Source organism: Numida meleagris, chromosome 12 (assembly GCF_002078875.1).
Source record: "Numida meleagris isolate 19003 breed g44 Domestic line chromosome 12, NumMel1.0, whole genome shotgun sequence".
Classification (NCBI taxonomy): Eukaryota; Metazoa; Chordata; class Aves; order Galliformes; family Numididae; genus Numida; species Numida meleagris.
The window spans coordinates 2,267,961-2,285,088 of record NC_034420.1 but is presented as its reverse complement, the minus strand read 5'-3'; the positions used below and the strand labels follow the sequence as shown (position 1 = coordinate 2,285,088).

At 44.2% G+C, this 17,128-nt stretch overlaps 1 long non-coding RNA gene across 27 annotated transcripts in view; it reads right to left on the bottom strand.

Annotated features, from left to right (window-relative positions):
- The window catches only part of LOC110405223, a 159,239-nt gene extending 154,047 nt beyond the window's left edge, over window positions 1-5,192 (bottom strand). For 23 of the 27 annotated variants that reach the window (XR_002442734.1, XR_002442731.1, XR_002442737.1 and 20 more), the window contains exons 1-2: window positions 4,952-5,192; window positions 17-137 (exon numbers count right to left, since the gene is read on the bottom strand). This is a non-coding gene — a long non-coding RNA (uncharacterized LOC110405223). Of the gene's footprint in view, window positions 1-16; window positions 138-3,020; window positions 3,130-4,951 lie in introns of all 27 variants that reach the window. The other 4 variants (XR_002442740.1, XR_002442741.1, XR_002442752.1 and 1 more) reach the window with 2 other exon arrangements.

Sequence of the window (17,128 nt, the reverse complement as noted above, 5' to 3'; positions counted from 1 at the left end):
ACAGTACAACTCTCACCTTTATGCAATACGGGCCATGCATTTTTTGTCCTCCTCCAACCATTCGAAACGCTGCAGGCAGATGCTGTGCTAGTTCCTAACTGCCACTGAGCACAGAAGTTACTTGGACACTGCTGGACCTGCAGACACGAGAGTTCATCTGTTAAATTTTCCAGTGAGTTTAGAGAAGGCTGAAAGTGTAGCCTAATTCATCTCAGAGTTTCAACCGGTTTCAATTAGTATGTACAGCAATCAATTTTGTTTTACTCCAAACAGTTTTATTTATTTGCACATTTGTACACATCAACATGCTCCCTATGGAAAGCAGGAAGGGAAAAACGCAATTAAAGGAAATCACAGAATCATAAAATATCCCTTGTTGGAAGGGACCCAGAAGGCCCACTGAGTCCAACTCATGGCTCCACAAAGGGCTGCCTAAAAATTAAACCCTATGTCTGCATGCACTGTCCGAATGCTTCCTCAGCTCTGGCAGGCTTTGGATGAGATATTTAAGTGCAAACACCATGACTGTAATTCTTCAGAAGAAAAAGGTGTTGACCAGAAGCAGGTTTACAGAACAGGCACCTGTTCAAACTGCCATGAATATCAGCAGTCAGCACTCCAGATTCTAGACTACACTCAGTTCTTCATCACCACTGCAACACAAAGCCTTTACCACTGTCATCATAGAACGGGAGTGCAGAAGGGTGTTTCTTCATCAAAGTTGTATCTTTCAAAGCTTAAATACTTCAGCAAGTCATCATCATCTCATTCAGCAAGAAGAAAATTCCGTGCTGCTCCAGTACTGCCAACACAGGAGAATGCCCACTACCGCTCAGCGGTATGTTTAAGTTTGCAGCTCAATAGTCCCAGCAAATTTGCAGAGAACTACAAGCACAACGAGACTTAGACCCAAACCGAGAGCCAGCATCCTGAATTGTTTGTTTTCCTCTGCCTCTCGATAGGATGAAATTTGGCCCTGTTTTTCAGCATCAGCTGTACATCCAATCTGAAGGGAGAAGCGAAAGCAAAATGTGCAGTTATATTCTGGGTGTAACGAAGACTCTGGACAAGTCACTTTTCCTTTTTATGCTTCTGTTTTATCCCATAATCTCATGAAAGGATGGCATTTTTAGAAGAACTCCTATGTTCTTCGAGTTCAAAACACCTACCAATGTAAAATGCCAGCACTCAGCATTCCCCACTGTTGTTGAGACATTATTTAATGTAACTGAGCCACATCAGAAAGGATTTCTTCGTGACTGAAACAGTTACAAAATAAGTAGCAGAAGTAGCAAAATCTACTTCAAGTACTATTTAGTGGTAAGAAAAATGGTGTGAAATAAGAAATGAACTAAAATGCTATCAAATATCTACACTTATTGAAAAAAAAAGTGTTATTGAAAGCATTTTCTTCCTCTTGATTCAGCATCTTTTCCTCCTCCTGGAGCCTCACTTAAGACACCTGCTTAGTTTTGGAATTTTTCATTGCTGTAGTGCTGCAGGAATTGAGCCAAAGCTTATTTTAATCGCAGCCAGATCTGGGCATCGGCCGTGCACAGACCAAGCATGGCAACAGCTCAAAGATTATTAACTGCCATGCCAAGTTAATCACTCCATATCTTAATTACTCTAAAGAAAGAAGCTGCGAGTTTAGGTGGGAAGATTTTTCATTTTATGACCTTCATATTTCCAGTGTTTTGTAAAATTATACCTAGGGTCTCACACACCAGTTCCCGACCACATTCCTCCATCTCCTCCTGACCTACAGCAGCACCCTACAATGCAGCTCAGTCACAACATGTATCACAGAATCACCAAGGTTGGAAAAGACCTCCAAGATCATCCCGTCCAACTGTCCACCTACCACCAATATTTCCCCACTAAACCATGTCAGTACAACATCTGAACGTTTCTTGCACGCATACAACAACCCATTTGCAGACACAACCACACAGCCAATCCAAACAGCTCACATTTTTAAGATTGGAAACTGGCAATATATTTCAAAATTTTGCGAAGGAAATATATTGGAAATCATTTTTTCTCACATCAAAATGACTTTAAATCATGATCTTTTCTTGGATTACTAGCACCAGTGTTTTCTTATATGATGCTTTTATTATTTAGCTCCCAGCACTAGAATATGCCAGATTGTTGTTAGATCACCCCAAGGCCCAAGTGGTGACTGGTGGAAACGATTCCCATAGAACTCAGAGAACCAGGTACTCCATTTGCCTGAATTTCAGGACAGCCTTGGTGCCTGGATCAGTGGGTAGGGACAGAGCTATGTGGCACAACGTGTGTCCTGGTCACTAGCAGTATTGGCTGCCAATGTCAGAAACCATGCTGCTCCAAGCACAGAACAGGAGTACAGCAAACTGAGTCCTAAATGGAACTGTGATGAGGAAAAGAAAATATTGACTAATGAACTCGAATTGTATTATCAGGGGATCTGTTCCTAGTATAAGAGGGAAAAGCAAGAGAGATTAGAAAAATCCCTGTAAAATAAATGCACAAAGCTCTATGCCTTGAAGTAACACAGTGGACAAATACTGCCAATGGCTACTGCTACAAATAAACACTAAAAGCAAACATCTTCCGGGGGGAGACGACTGCCCCTTCCTTACCAACCATACTGGGGTTTTTAGTCTTGTTTTATTTATGCATTCTGCAAACTGCCAAAATCAGCAATACACACATCAACAGCAAGACAGAAGAAACAAGCCAAACTTCAGATGCTTTTCAAAAATCCAATCAGCAAATACCCCTTTCCTGGCATGGTGTCCTCCAGCTTGCCGTAATTAAAAAAACATCAAAGTAGGTGGTTCTAATTATCACAATGGTCTGATTGAAATTCCTCATTCGCAGAGATACCCATGCAAGTGGTGGTTAGCTTAGCATCCTGACCCATCCTCGTGCTGAACAGCACCTTCAGGACTGGATGCACGACAGTTAAGCCTGTAGCAAAGATGAAAAATTGCAACACGTGTGAGCGAAGCTGTTTCCCAACACGTATTTACCTGCAGCCTGCAGGTATTGGGGGCCAGCAGCTGGTACTGGCATATGGGGTGTAAATAGTAACTGCTGTAACAGTGCATTACATGATGTGTAGTGCTGCCTATGATGAACCTGTAAGAGTCACAAGCATATTTATTTAATATACATACGTAAGCACATGCAATGCTAGGTAATAGACGGGCTATATTGACATCTCAATATACATTACTCCACGATTATAGCCCACAATACATGATCATACACATTATCTTCTAGTAGCTATGTAAATATTACGACATAATAATTGATATGAATTACTATTAATAACAACAGGCGTAATAGGTAAAGCAACACAGGTGTGTTACTATTCCTGGTAAGCACAGCATTTAGTGGTATAGCATCTAATGGAAATAACATAGCAGGAGGGGCACAGTGCAGGCATTTGGTTTAGGTTTTCTGAGCACATAAAGTGCTCAAACACCAATATTCTCTTCAGCTTAATGGCCATAATTACCTGCTCTCCATTCTGCCCTCCAAACCCTCTATTCATATTGCAGCTTCGCAGTCCCTCTGACAGCCCATCAACCACTGCTCTCTATGTATTTTAGAGCTGTTTTCTCTCAAAATTAACTTCAACAGCTTATCACTCGTCCACACTGGTTTTAAAGTTCTGTGTATAGTTTTATATAAAGATACATTCACTCCCTGAGCCAGCTCTAGCACTTCTTTGAAGTTCAGCCAATTTTCCTTCATAGGCCACTTTCTAAAAAGTAGTGCCAGTCTGCTCCACTTACTGCTCTCCTCATTTTATCAAACTGGAGGTTTTGTAAGTTTATCTGGTTTTATATCAAACCTCCTACTGTACCTGAAACATGAAACAGCAATCTTTCTCTACCTTGGATAGGCTGCACAGCATCATTCCCATGTAACAAATGCACACATCACCTTCATTATCAATACCTATTCCTTCCAAGATCATAGTTGTAGCAAATCTTGGCTGCACAGCAAGCTGTCTAAAGCTGGCAACCTCTTCATGCCTCTATTCTATCTGCTTTTAATTCATCAGTTGTAAGACAGATGACAAATTAAGTCCCACTAAAAAATCACCATTGCATGTGTCTCTAAATTCCCCTTAAGCCTCTCATTTTGACAATGAAATGTCCAGAAAGAAACACGCTGCCACCAGTCAGCTCTAACTGCTGATTCCCACCACCCTCCTTTCTGTAGAACCGGTCTTCCCCATAGCACAGCCCCAGGCTGCCCTTCCCTCCTTCATCCAGTGCTGCACTGGGACATGTGGAGCCAGAAAGCAGAGCAGCCCTGCTGGCAGGGCAGGCAGAAGGCGTCAGGACCACGGCACTGTGAGCACGGCCCTCGCAGCACATCTCAGCACGGCATAGCAGATGTTTGTGCAAGGGAGTTACTGGGCTGCATACAAGCAGGTGGCTTGTTTTGGCACATCCAGCAGTCAGTGCAGAAGCCTGCAAGTCCTGCAGCAGGGAAAAGGCCTCATCTCGGGAAAAAAAATGTAAAGGGAATTTCAAAGATGTTTTCATTTCAGCTTGCACCAAGCAGCAATGCTCTGCTCTGCTCTGCACCGTGAGCAGCATGAATGGGGCTCTGCAAGCTCTGCTACGGACAGAGAGCTGCGGTGCTATTTGCTTTGCTCTCACTTTCTTGTGCTCCACTTGGGCTAGGCTCAAAAGCTCACACACCATCAGAATAGCAGGAGAGATCACCCTGATCATGCCAAACACTGCTTTTCTTTTTAGTATAATGACCCATAGGAGAGACAGGCTGCAAGGTGGAGAGAGCAGTGCAGACACTGGGGAAGCCGGCCCCACAGAGACTGCCCTGCCCTCCACGCCTTGGATAAGGAACATCAGTGCACACACCACCTACATGCAGCAGGATCCTGCAGCGTGGGCAAACCTTAATGCACGCTGAAACTGACCTGAAATCCTGTAGATGAACACAACACCTCACTCTATCACTTCGCACGCCTGCTGGGGCTGGCTGAGACCTCTGCTGCCCACTGTCACCACAGCAACATGCCATCTCCCTCCTGTGGGATTGCTGCCAATCTGCTCTGAAGAGAAGGGAAGGCTCCCAAAAAGCAGTGCCATGCAGGCAGGGAGCCTGATATTTACTCCTTCTTCTTATTGTACCTAAGGGATATGCTCGCAGCCAGAACAGTTTCGTAACAGAACTGAATACACAAACCAGCTCAGTATCTAAGCAGCCAGAAGAGTTTAGTAAATAAATTATCTACACTTACCAATGACATGCAGAGTTCTCCAACTTGTAAAATGAAGTAACTCCTAAGACTGGTGCTTAGGATAAATAAAAAAAACAAACCATCAGATTCTGCACAACCTGTTTCTAAGACCAGCACGTTCTGGATCCATCTGGAGTACGAGGGAAAGATCCAGGACACGCTTCTGCTCCTGTGGGAGGATGTGGGACCCCGCAATCCTGTCCAGAACTGCACCAGCGTAGGCGGTACTGCCCAGCCTTGCCATGGCCATGCATAACAGCAGACTGAAAGGCAGGGATGGCAGCTGGAGGGGGAGGCACTGCAGGGGCTGGAGGGAGAAGTGTTCTGCAAGAACACATCACTTGTTCCCTGACCTCAGGCCATAAACTGAGCCCATGCTTAGAAGCACCGCAGCCTCACCAATGATTGACTAGGCAGGTTGAGCCAGCCAAGTATGTTTTTTCTGTATACTTGCCCAAAAACTTGAGGATCATCTACCTGATGTTTGATTCAAACTAGATAGAAAATATTAAATAGTGCTACTTTACAGAAAAATGAGGAAGACTGCTGTCAAACTGATTCCTGTATGACATGATACCCAAAACACAATGTCCATACACAAACTACGTTTCAAAGAAACTAGGGGGCAACTCTGCCAGTATCACTGGGGGGATGAGCATGCTTAGCAGTTTGGGGAGGTTTTCCAACTGCCCCTAAAGACATGGTTTTATTCCCCAATTCATGGAATACAATTTTTTCCCCAAGTCATAAAATAGGGAAGAAAAATCTCATAAAATATTCCATCTATCCTTTGAAAACCAGCTTCACCTAAAAGTCCTGCAGATTCACTCTGTGCAATAGGAAGCTATTAAGCACCGTTAAGAAAAGGGTGGATTAAGCAGAAAAGCTTAGTAAAAGCTCAACAGAAGCACATTACTCAGAAAAGTGAAAGACTCCCTGTCATGTTTGCATGCAGCGATCACAGTGACCCCATAATCAGCTTCTACCATAAACTATTTTTGTACAAGATGAGGCTCAAACTTATAACTTGCAGATAAAATGTATTTCCACGTGTGTCTGCATTATCAAATCCTGCATCCTCAGGGTATTGTTTAGGCTATCAGTAATTTGTCAATAGCGTACTGTCACTCACTGAATTACAACCTTCTGATTAATTAATCATACATTTTTTGCTTTCCTCTCAGCTATTTCCCACCATTCTCTCCATACGGTGCCCATGAAGATGTGCACCTTCACAAAGGCAATAACAGCTATTAAAGCATATTTTCTATCCCGATCTGAAGTGGTGCACATGCTTTATCAGCTTCACAGAACCCTATGTGCCCCAGCACTGCACTGCATGCTGGCAGGGATGGGTGGAGGCGCTGAGGAGAGCCCCTGCAGGGGGATGGGTCCTTTCTTCACACAACACATTTGTTGGCCATTTTTTTCCCTCTGGGCTTAGTTAACAGGAGACAAGAGATCCATAGCATGCCCTGGGGGAAGGACACCACGAGACAGTCTCTCCAGTACAGAGTGCTGTGCTGTGCTGCACCATTTCTGGCTTGAGACCATTTTGAGACCAACCTAATTTCATTTGCCCACAGAAGCTCTCTGAGCAGCAAGCACAGTACTTGAGGGAAACACGTGTCTTTTCATCCCCTCAGGATGTGCTAGCCCATAAAATCATCCCCTACACTTGTGCTGTGCCCATAAAAATCACTTCAACAATATGTTATTCTTAATTGCTTCAGGCAAGCTAGCCAGGACTGCTGGAGACTAAGTACCGACTGTCTATAAAACCAGAAGAGATAGAGAAGAATTTCCTGCACTTTCCAGTAGCACCTTCCATTCTCAGGAGCAGAGCTGATGGGCCATGAAGCTGTCACAGCCAGCCCTCCTTGGCTGGAGGACAGGACACGTTACAGGGTTGTAGGAGAACCATTCATCAGGGCAGACAAGGAAATGTTCCTTTTCTGGAAAGGCAAGACACTGTGAAACTTTTCCTGTTATTTTTTGTTTTTACAATTTTAGCTCCAATACCAGCATCTACAAAATCAACATAATTATGATTTCAGATTTTACATCTTTCTATTCAATTTATCTCTGTCTTTGTACAGCACATAGGTTTTCTTTTTTATACCATTAGCACCAACACCTTTGCATAGCAATACTGCACCGATCCCGGCCATACAAGTTATCACAGTGAATACAAGCCACTAAGAAATGAACTTTGCTGATGGTTGGCACTCAGTGACTGCAAGTGCTTTCACTCAAAGCTAAATACAAGGGGAAGCAATGGTTTTTCCAATGTAAGAGCTGTCAGTAAGCCCTGAATCCAGTACAGGGACATGGAGATGCTTAAGTGATCTTCTCCACGTGTATAAATATCTGATAGGGCAGAGGAGGAGTAAAGAAAAGGCTCCTTTCAGGGGTGCCCAGTGACAGTATGGGAGGCAACAGGCACAAACTGAAAACAAGGGAAGATGAGAAAAACCTAGTTTTGCCTGGGAAGGCTGCTCCATCTTCAGGGATAATTCAAGACCTGACTGGACCTGCTCGTGAGCAATGTGCTCCAGAGGATCCAGCGTGCAGCAGGGGCTGGATCAGGAGACCTCCAGAGAAGTCCATGCATGGATGAAAACAACCCTGGCTTTACAGGGAGCTTACTTCCCCTGCCCCTGCTACACACCACGGAGCTCATTTCTGAACCCATATACTCTACCATGTACCATGATCTTCCCTCCTACTGCAACACAATACACGTCGTGGGAAGATCAGGTCACTGTGAGTCAATGACAATACAATATAGCTGACAAGCCCAGCCCACAGAAGATACTTGAGCTATTCCAGCTTCAAATCTGAATAAGGGCAGTGGCAATACTGTTAGAAGTTTGCATTTCTCTTATAAAGTTTTGACATATTTACATTTTCTTTAACCAGAGTTTGAGGAGTGGTTAGAAAAGGTTGCCTTGTACAAAGCAAAAGTTAATGACTTGCCTTTGTATAGAGAATTAAATCCTATTATGGTGTTAAAAAAAGCTCAGTTATAAAACAACTCCTATCACATCTATAAACTGTAGTGCAATAAACAAAATGGATGAATTATAAAGAGTTATCATGATAACTCAGAAAGAACACGTCCTTTGTCAGTCTGAAACCCTGGCCAAGGATTACTCTTTTACAGCACCAGGGAGAATCAGGAGGAGAATGCACAGCTCGCTAAGAGGCCTCAGAAATGAACAGGAGTGTGGCCAAATCCCTAATCCTTCTGTGACCTCCTGGTGCACCTGCTTTCTCAGCACTGCACGTGCTCAGGTGTTTGCACTGCTGAACTGCACTTCACCTGTTAGTCAGGGACCTGGAGAAGGACGATCCTGTGGAAAGCCACCAGCAGCACCCAGCTGCAACCAGAACCATGTAGGACAAGTCGGGCGGTGCGTGGGAACAGGCTACAAAGAACAGGCAAGTAAAGGAGAAAAAAATGAGCTGTTACGTGGAGCTGGAATCTACAAAAGCACAGAAGATACGATGGAGAGTTTTAAAAAAAAATTGAAATATGTAATTTTCAGTACCTGGCTGCAGTACTCTTATGAACAGTCATCTTTCCAAGACTGGGATTCTCCACCTGAATACTAATCAAGTCTCGCTGCAAACAGTGGAAATAAATCATCTTCAGAAAGCAATCTGACTCATCTAAAAGTAGATTTCTAATTGCATACGTGATTATCTACTGACATGGCCTTTTCTAGCACCCACAAATGAAGGCTAAAGGGACTAGATAAGACACAGACATTTGAAGTTTGGGAAAATAAATGCCATCCTTAGTGCATGGTTCACAGCACGATTCTATTGAAGAGATTTGAGAGCTACTCGAGACACAAGGACTATGCACTCCCAAAGGGAACCATTATTAGGCAGATAATCAGATTTACGTGTGCACTCTGAAAGAGATGTTACGTGATGTTCCTGCCCAGAGCAGTAAATATTTTCGTCTCCTTTCCTTCTGAAGAATGCTTAAAGGCTTCATCAGATGTCAGTGAAGTACTGAACTTACCCACTAACTGGGATAGCAGGCCCTGCTTTGGGTCAGGGATGGTGTGTCACCACCTCTGCTGCCTTCAGAAAACAGCACTCTGCCAGCAACACACACGGAGAAAGGCATTTATTTTTCTCACTATGGAAAGCCTTTCCTCAGAACAATATCAAAGTCCAGAATGGATTCTGGAACGCAAAAAAAATAATCTTAGCCCTAAAAGCATCATTTGGTTAAAGAAGCAAATAAATGCCTTATGAAGAATTTAAATTAGGTAAACCCTACACGAGCTTAAAAATACTTGCACGGAGAAAAAGATCTGAACGCACTCTTTGTGCAATAACCCATAACAGGAGCAAGGGAGTCGTTAAAGTCAGGCGGGCAGTGTTCCTTTAAAACATCCCTTAAAATATCCCCGTGACACACGGCCAGTGCACGACAGCCTGCAGCCGCCTGCTGCCTAAAACCCACGGCTCACGCCTGCAGCAGACTTTCTGGAGAAGCACTGGACTTTGGCAATGTGTTAGAGAAGCAGACAAAAATGTTACAACGTGTGACAGGGTTACTGAGGTGTGATGTCCATTAGAAGCCACTTAGCTTTATGACACAATATGATTTGGCACCGGCGTGCGAGGATATGCTGTAAAAGCCAGTATGAATTACATTATGATGTGAAGAGGGACTCATTAAATTAGGAATAGGATCTCTCAGAGAAGCCAATAAGCATCAGACGGAGCTGTGGAAAGAGTTCATTACATTAGAATATAAAAAGGTAGGCTGTTACATTCTGATTTGTTAAAAAAGCCAAAAGGCATCACATGAAAAGGGCCTATCATCATGTTACAACGCGCAATAAAAGCCAATATAAATTGCATTATGATTTTAATAGGGTAGTCATTGAGTTACAACACATAATTGAAGCCAGTAGGCCTCATGTAAGGCTGTGAAGCGGGGTTTCTTATCTTCACAACAACACACGCAAACCCCAAGGCTGTGCATGACAACATGAAATGGGGCTTCCCGAGACTGACACGAGAAGAGTTTTTCACACTCATACTGCGTTATACAGTGGAAGCCAATAGAAAAGTGAATTATGACGTGTGGAAAGGGACACTTCCTAACCATAGGCAATAGCAAGGAAAAAAAAATTTCAGCTAAACGGCATGGGATGGATGTAAGATCAGCAGCACCACAAAATCAGGCCCGGCAGTACAATGAGGAATGGGATTCACCCGGGCTGCTTGGCCATGGGAAGCCAGCATGCAGCACAGCGCGACGCAGCTGAAGCCCCAGTGGGGTTTCATTTAGAGGAAAAGTTACCAGAGGAGCATGCAAAGATACCTGTGTAAGGACTGAGTGTATGTCCCAGAGCAAAAGGAAAGAAAACACTGCAATAACCAGCAGAGAAATTGTGCTCATTCCTTGTGCAGGTATAAATGCTGGTAATGGCGTTATTTTAGCAATGACACTCCAAATGGACCTGATGATACAAGTGCAGCCAAATCATTGCTATTTGCTACCAATGGTCAGCACCGGCAGGCATGGCAAAGGCTTAATTCAGACTTGAAAATCCTCCTTCCTATGTGCACACTCAGGTTCTTCACGAGAGCAGGGCAGAGCTGTGCTGAGGGCAGCATGCAGCCCCAGAGGTGCCGGCTGCATGGCACCTCCTGCCCCAGCTGCCCCAGGAACCGAGCTGCTGAAGGCAGGGACAGAGAGGGGCTGTGCCCAGCCTGGCTGCCCGCAGAGGGCAGCTCCGGTACCTGCTGCAGGGAGTGAGCAGGGAGGAGCCGGGCCATCATTTAAATCAATTAGCAAGCTACGTTTCCATTTAGACATTTAGCTATGTCAGGAGCTTTCCAAGAGTCTGTTTCTTCTCATGGACTTTTTCCCCCTGCATGTTTTTAATTACGGCCAACGCTAATTTTAACGAGTTGTCTGCCTTCAGTTCTGCGTGACTATAATGTTCTCCAGCTGATTTTAAAAACTCCGAAGGCTTTAACTTCTCGGGCTGCCTTTTCAACGAAAACAGCCGCCCGCTGCACGGCTTGGCAGCTGGCCGCGCTCTGCACGCTGCAGGCGCCGCGCTCCGGGCAGCCCCGAGCTGGGCCCCGGGCAGCCCCGCCACGATGCTGCACACCGAGCTGCACCTTCCTCTGCTGCGCTCCCTCGGGGTCACGCTGCTTTGCCACACTTTCAAGAACAGGAAGCAAGAAGAGACCTTCAAGCCATCGAGGAAAACTGATTATCACCGAGGTAACCTCCTGCATAACGAAGCACACCAAGCATCGCGTATGATTCTTGTGTCAGGACAAATCTTTTTTTGTTCAGGTTAAGACGCAATTATAGGGAAAGGTTTGCTATTGATATGAGGCAATCCAAGTTACTGTTAAAAGGCGTAGAAATTTTTCAGCAAACTCTTCTTCCAAGAACAGGGGACAGTGCCTACTGCAGGACTGATTCTGTTCAGAAAAAGAGAGAAGATTGAAAGCTGATGCCCAGAGCCTTCTGCATGCACCGAGGTGAGCAGGGGGCTGCCAGGAGATGCTGTTCGACGCTGAGAACATCAGCGCTGAGTGCATCCCTGAAGCATCCCCCAGACACCTGGCTCCTGGCCTGAGATCTTGATCTCAGGCTCTTAGTACAATTCAAGAGCACTCAGAACTCAAATTACGCAACAACAACTCTCCACTGTTATCACCAGGACAGGCTTTTCCACTTCTAAAATATGTACAGCACGTGAAATACCCCGCTGGTTTTGCCTGGTAGTACCCACAGATGCAAATCATCACTTCTCTTACTTTTTCACTTTTACATCACTTACATATCTCCCGAAGAAGCCTGAAAGGAAAAACATGTTCACTTGTTTCGTGGAGAATTCAGAAGGTCCAAGCTCCTGTGTCACTGCAAAGAAACACGTTCTCCTGTTCTCTGTACCCACACACCTGCTCTGAAACTGGATTTGTCTTCACTTATTTTCATAATACTTGTGCTATCCACCTGGACTTTTTTTTTTTCTGTCCACATCATAAAGTATTTATTTATTTATTAAGAGCAAATGCAGTTTTCAGACTTTCCACCTCTTCAGGAGTTTTACAGTTTGCTTTCACAGTTTGGAAAACCCTCTAATTTTGACAAACGCTTATGTTCCTGCAACGAAGCAGAGTGATGCTCAACCCCTACTGTATCCATAAATAAAATGACACATACAAACCCACTGTAACACAGGAGGACATACCAAGTTGTGAGGAGATGGGGCCGCTGACTGAACGGAGCCCAGCTCAACCTAACTGCACTGAACTAATTGCTGACGTTCAGTATCATCCAAAGGGAAAGGAAGCATCCTTGCCAAGCGTTTGGGCCCCCAGTCTTGAGGTCAACCTGGCCCCAGTAATACAGAATAACAGCAAGATTTGTATTATTATATCAGAATGAAGAGTGCCCCTTCCTCAGACCCACAGTGTATCTCCCATGAACCTGCTTTCTTTCGCTTTAGTCAATGCTCTATTTCTCTCCAGATATACTTGTACCACACTTTACTGTTTTCTATTTCTCTTCCAGACTAGAGGTTAATTCACAGTGTAACGGAGTCCTACAGTTCAAGTATATTCCCAAAGCATGCCATACACCACACGCAGATGTACTAAAATCTTATACTCTATGTCCATACATCACGAAGACATTAAATATGAAAAACAAGACTTTCAAACCCACTACAGCTATTTGAGAGCAAACCCAAACAGCAAACCAAGCAAAGCAGCTGGATGGGGCCCTTCTGAGTCGCTCACTGCTCCGAAGTGACAGCAAACCCCTCCAACACTTTGCACAGCGTTCCTCTTGTTCCCCATCTGGAAGAGAACACCTCTTTGTTAGCACACAGGTAATCAAGTCCCTCAAGCCAACTCTTAGCAACAGTTTGGGTGCAGCTGCGAGCCAACCCTCAGTGGGCCACCACACCTTGGCAGAACAAGCTGCTTAGGTTTGGAAACAGAAGCCCAGGTACAGCCCCAGTGGCAGTTCTACACAGCTGCACGGAGATTACGAGAGGAGGAGGAAAAAGGCATCTGCATCAAAGCCCTGCTCAGTGGAAATCCCACTGGATCCAATCAGCTGAACCTGCCCCTGCATGGGCAGGCAACATGCGTCTGTGCAGCCATGCAGCAGAGCCCCACGGCACAGCCCTCGTGCCATCACTGTCTAAGACATCACAGGGGGAAGCATCTAACAGTGCAAACTGATGTCTGATTCATGGGCTTGTCATTATTCATGGCTATAAAATATTAGAATGCTCTAAATAAGTAAAAACATTTTTGCAGCTGCTGCAAATGTTTCATTCCTAGTTGTAAGCCTGGCCGAGAGCACGGGGATCTGCGTAAGTGCCAAATTCACACTGAAGTAATTAGTACTTTGAAAAATATATAGACCTAATGTGGTACGCTTAGGGTTTAGCCAGTGTTTGGACACGGCCAATGCTGATAACTGGCCACAAATGGAAACGTTGCCCAGGCCGCTCTCCTCCAGACAGGTAACTTTATCCTTTATCCCAAAGGTGTGGAAGAGCAAGGATGAAGTGTTACAGAATTGGAACGACGTCCCTGGTTACAGATGTGTAAAACAGCTGGGCAAATGATGTCATTAAAAATACTTTGCCACCTCTGCTACTTGCTCTTGTTATTAAAAGCAGACATTAACTTTCTGTACCTAATCGCGCTGTGTAAACCTGTTGTGTCAAGTCCTCAGCGTGCTCTGTTCCTAATTAGCAGAGACAACCCACAGCTGCTTCCCATAAACTTCTCCAAGTGGCTTTGAACTTGCCATGCTGCAACACAGATGTGTTTTGCTTCTGAAATGCACATTTTTATCTGGTTAACAGAGGCTTCATCTGAAAATCCATACATGCTCCATTCCAAATCCAAGGCCATGGAGCATGCACGGACCATAACTCAAACAGAGATGGAAATAAAGCCATAATGTTTTTTTATCCATCTTTCCATTGCAGACAGACAGAACTCCAACTCAAATCAACCAAGTACCTACCCAGCTGCTTGGAACTCCACAGGAAGGTCCAAATTCTCCTAAAAACCAATGAGAAAATCTTTTTTAATGGCCCCAAAATGCAGTTTCTATTAATAAAGAGGAAACAGTATGTGCTTTAGAAAATACGGGCCTGAAGAATTATTCACACTGTTCTAGGTTCTGATGGCATCACCCTTCCAGTAGAGCAAATCTAAGTATTTCTGGGATCCTCCCAGCTAAGCTTTCACATTCTGCTGTGCCAGTGACAGACAAAGGCTTCAGATGAACTCAGCGTTCCCCAGGCCCTGCTCTAACTGTGATCACCAACAGGGCACCTGTTCACTGTCACAAGAGTAAAATCAGGATGGCATTGAGAATCAAACTCCATCCCAAAGACACATGCATTTTTCCCTTATTTTAGTTTTATTATGATCGGAGCATGATATACGAGCATTACTGATACTGTTTGCTGGCAGTTTCCCGGTGTACCCTCAGTGCCAGCACAGCCCAGCAGGGAGATCTGTGTCCGCAGCCACATAGCGAGTGTTTGCTTTCCAAGAACAGCAGAGTTCTCCTGGATCATAGGAGGAAAAAAAAATCTGACCACGTACTAGTAAACATGGATAGAAGTAGATTATTTGATAATCCTATTAAATTGCAATAGGTTTTAAATAACTCCAGCTGGCAGCATTACAGCTGTTTTTCTCAGCTGTGCAGCAGGACACCAAGCCAGGCAACTTCCTGGTGTCTCTTTACAGTGACTGGCAGTACACCCCAAAATCTTGAAAAAGCAACCTGCTAGCCTGCCCTGCGGATACCAAAGAATAACCCAGAGGCGGAACAAGGAGGTATTTTCCCTGCTTTAAAGTTAGAGAGATGTTCAAAATTCCACCTGGATTCAAGAGCTCATGGCTTCTCACAGAGCCTTGCAGCAGCCTAAGGTCACATCTTCTGCTGCTGTATCCCCTCGTAGGCTGAAAGATAACGCAGTTCCCACTAAAATCTTAACAACTGGTACCTTTTTTTCTGCGCAGGAAAGCCAATCATTTATAGTTATTGATGACTGCAGTGAGAAGCACCCCATAATTAACACGGAGCTCTGACTACAGCTATTAATAACATGGATTTCTGAGGGTCACCAGGGCACAGCAAGTAACCGCTCTGCCTCTGCTTTTTGTAAGGATGCTGGCAGCAGACAGCTCTGCTTCAGCATTTCTGTGGCACGGACCTGAGAGATGTAAATACACACGCAGCAAGCACACTAAGTGAGTGAGGCACCAAGCTTTCTAAGAACTCTTCTTAAGCTGTTGCTACTCCGAAGTAAACACACTGAAGAGGCTAAATGTACTGGCACTATCTGATTTTTATACTCAATTACAGCATATTCTACATTTTCCCTTTTTCCAGCCCCAGAAAGCCTCTGTGGCTTTCTGCAGGTATTCATTTATTTTATTCTTAAGGAACAAAAAGTATCAAAGCAGAGGATAATAACGTACGAATAATGAAATAATTCATTTCTTTGGGGGAAGTTTCACACGTGAAGCTCATTCTCCTACAATGCTGTTGCAATAAATGCTCCTTTTCTTATCATATTCAAGCTGAAAACTAATACTACCAAAAGCATGAATGGCCTTTTTGCAAGCAGACTTCGTGCAGTTTGTTTGTTTTGGGTTTTGTTGTTTGGTTATTTTTAATCCTTCAGAGGGCCTAGCAAAAGGTGTAAAATGCTTCCTAATAGATCACTCCTAGAGGCAATGAAAACGCTTTCAGCACAAGAGATGAAGGTTTTTATTATTCCTGGTAGAGTCACTATTAAAATGGAAAAAAGGTGATAAAGTTCCTTACTAGGAAAATCTTCACAGCTAGAAAATGCAGAGCCCTCAGCAGAGGACACGGCTTCCTAGACAGAAGCCAAGCAGGGATAATTCCTGGTCCATCATAGTTGCTTGGCTGTAAAACTACCGAGCATTACATTTGCTAGATTTACTTCTGCTATCAGTAAGAAAGAATTGCCAAGGTTGTTGTGTGCACCACAGATAGCCTTTCTTAGCACTTCCTTGCCTTTTACATTCAAGCTCAAGAAGACAGAGATGTAAAAAGTACTATTCTCCTTATACTTCCTAGTTAAATGTTTAAAAGTAGATATATACCTACAATAAGGCAATTCTTTATCAAAGTCAAAACTGCGCCCTTCACTCTTTTAGGCATTCAGGACTGATTTTAAAGAAAGTAAGACAGGAGGAGTGGAAGGAACAAGGTAATCGGGAAAAGCCAAGCTGCAGGCCAGCTGGGAAGGGCAGAGCAGCAGCAGCAGAAGCAGAGCACAACGTGTGCAGAGCTGCTGGGGGGGCTCTCAGGCACTGAACCATCCCCATGCCCCATCCCGCACAGCTCCCGGCTCTGCCTTCACTTGGCAGCAATAAGAAGTGCGTTCCTGGCCTTCTGCTTTCTCTCTTGTTAAAGCTTCACCTATGACAGCACTCTCAAATCTAAAGGAGGTAGAAGTTATACTTCAGATATGATCCCAATAAATAGCCAATACACAACCAGAACGTTTGCTGATTCAACTTGCCAAGTTCATTGTACCCTGAAAATAGCTCCTCTATGGAAGGACAGACTCTACTATGCATGCTCGAAGGGACAAGTTATCCTGATGGATGTTTTCTTGCCACATTTCATAAAGCAAAATTCCATTGTTTTGCTAAATTATACCTTCTGCAAAGCATTCAGAACATGCTAACTGTACCACATTAATTTTTCACTGGCGAATACTACTTCGTTCACCCATCTCACAAAATACATGATGGCATAAAACACAATGT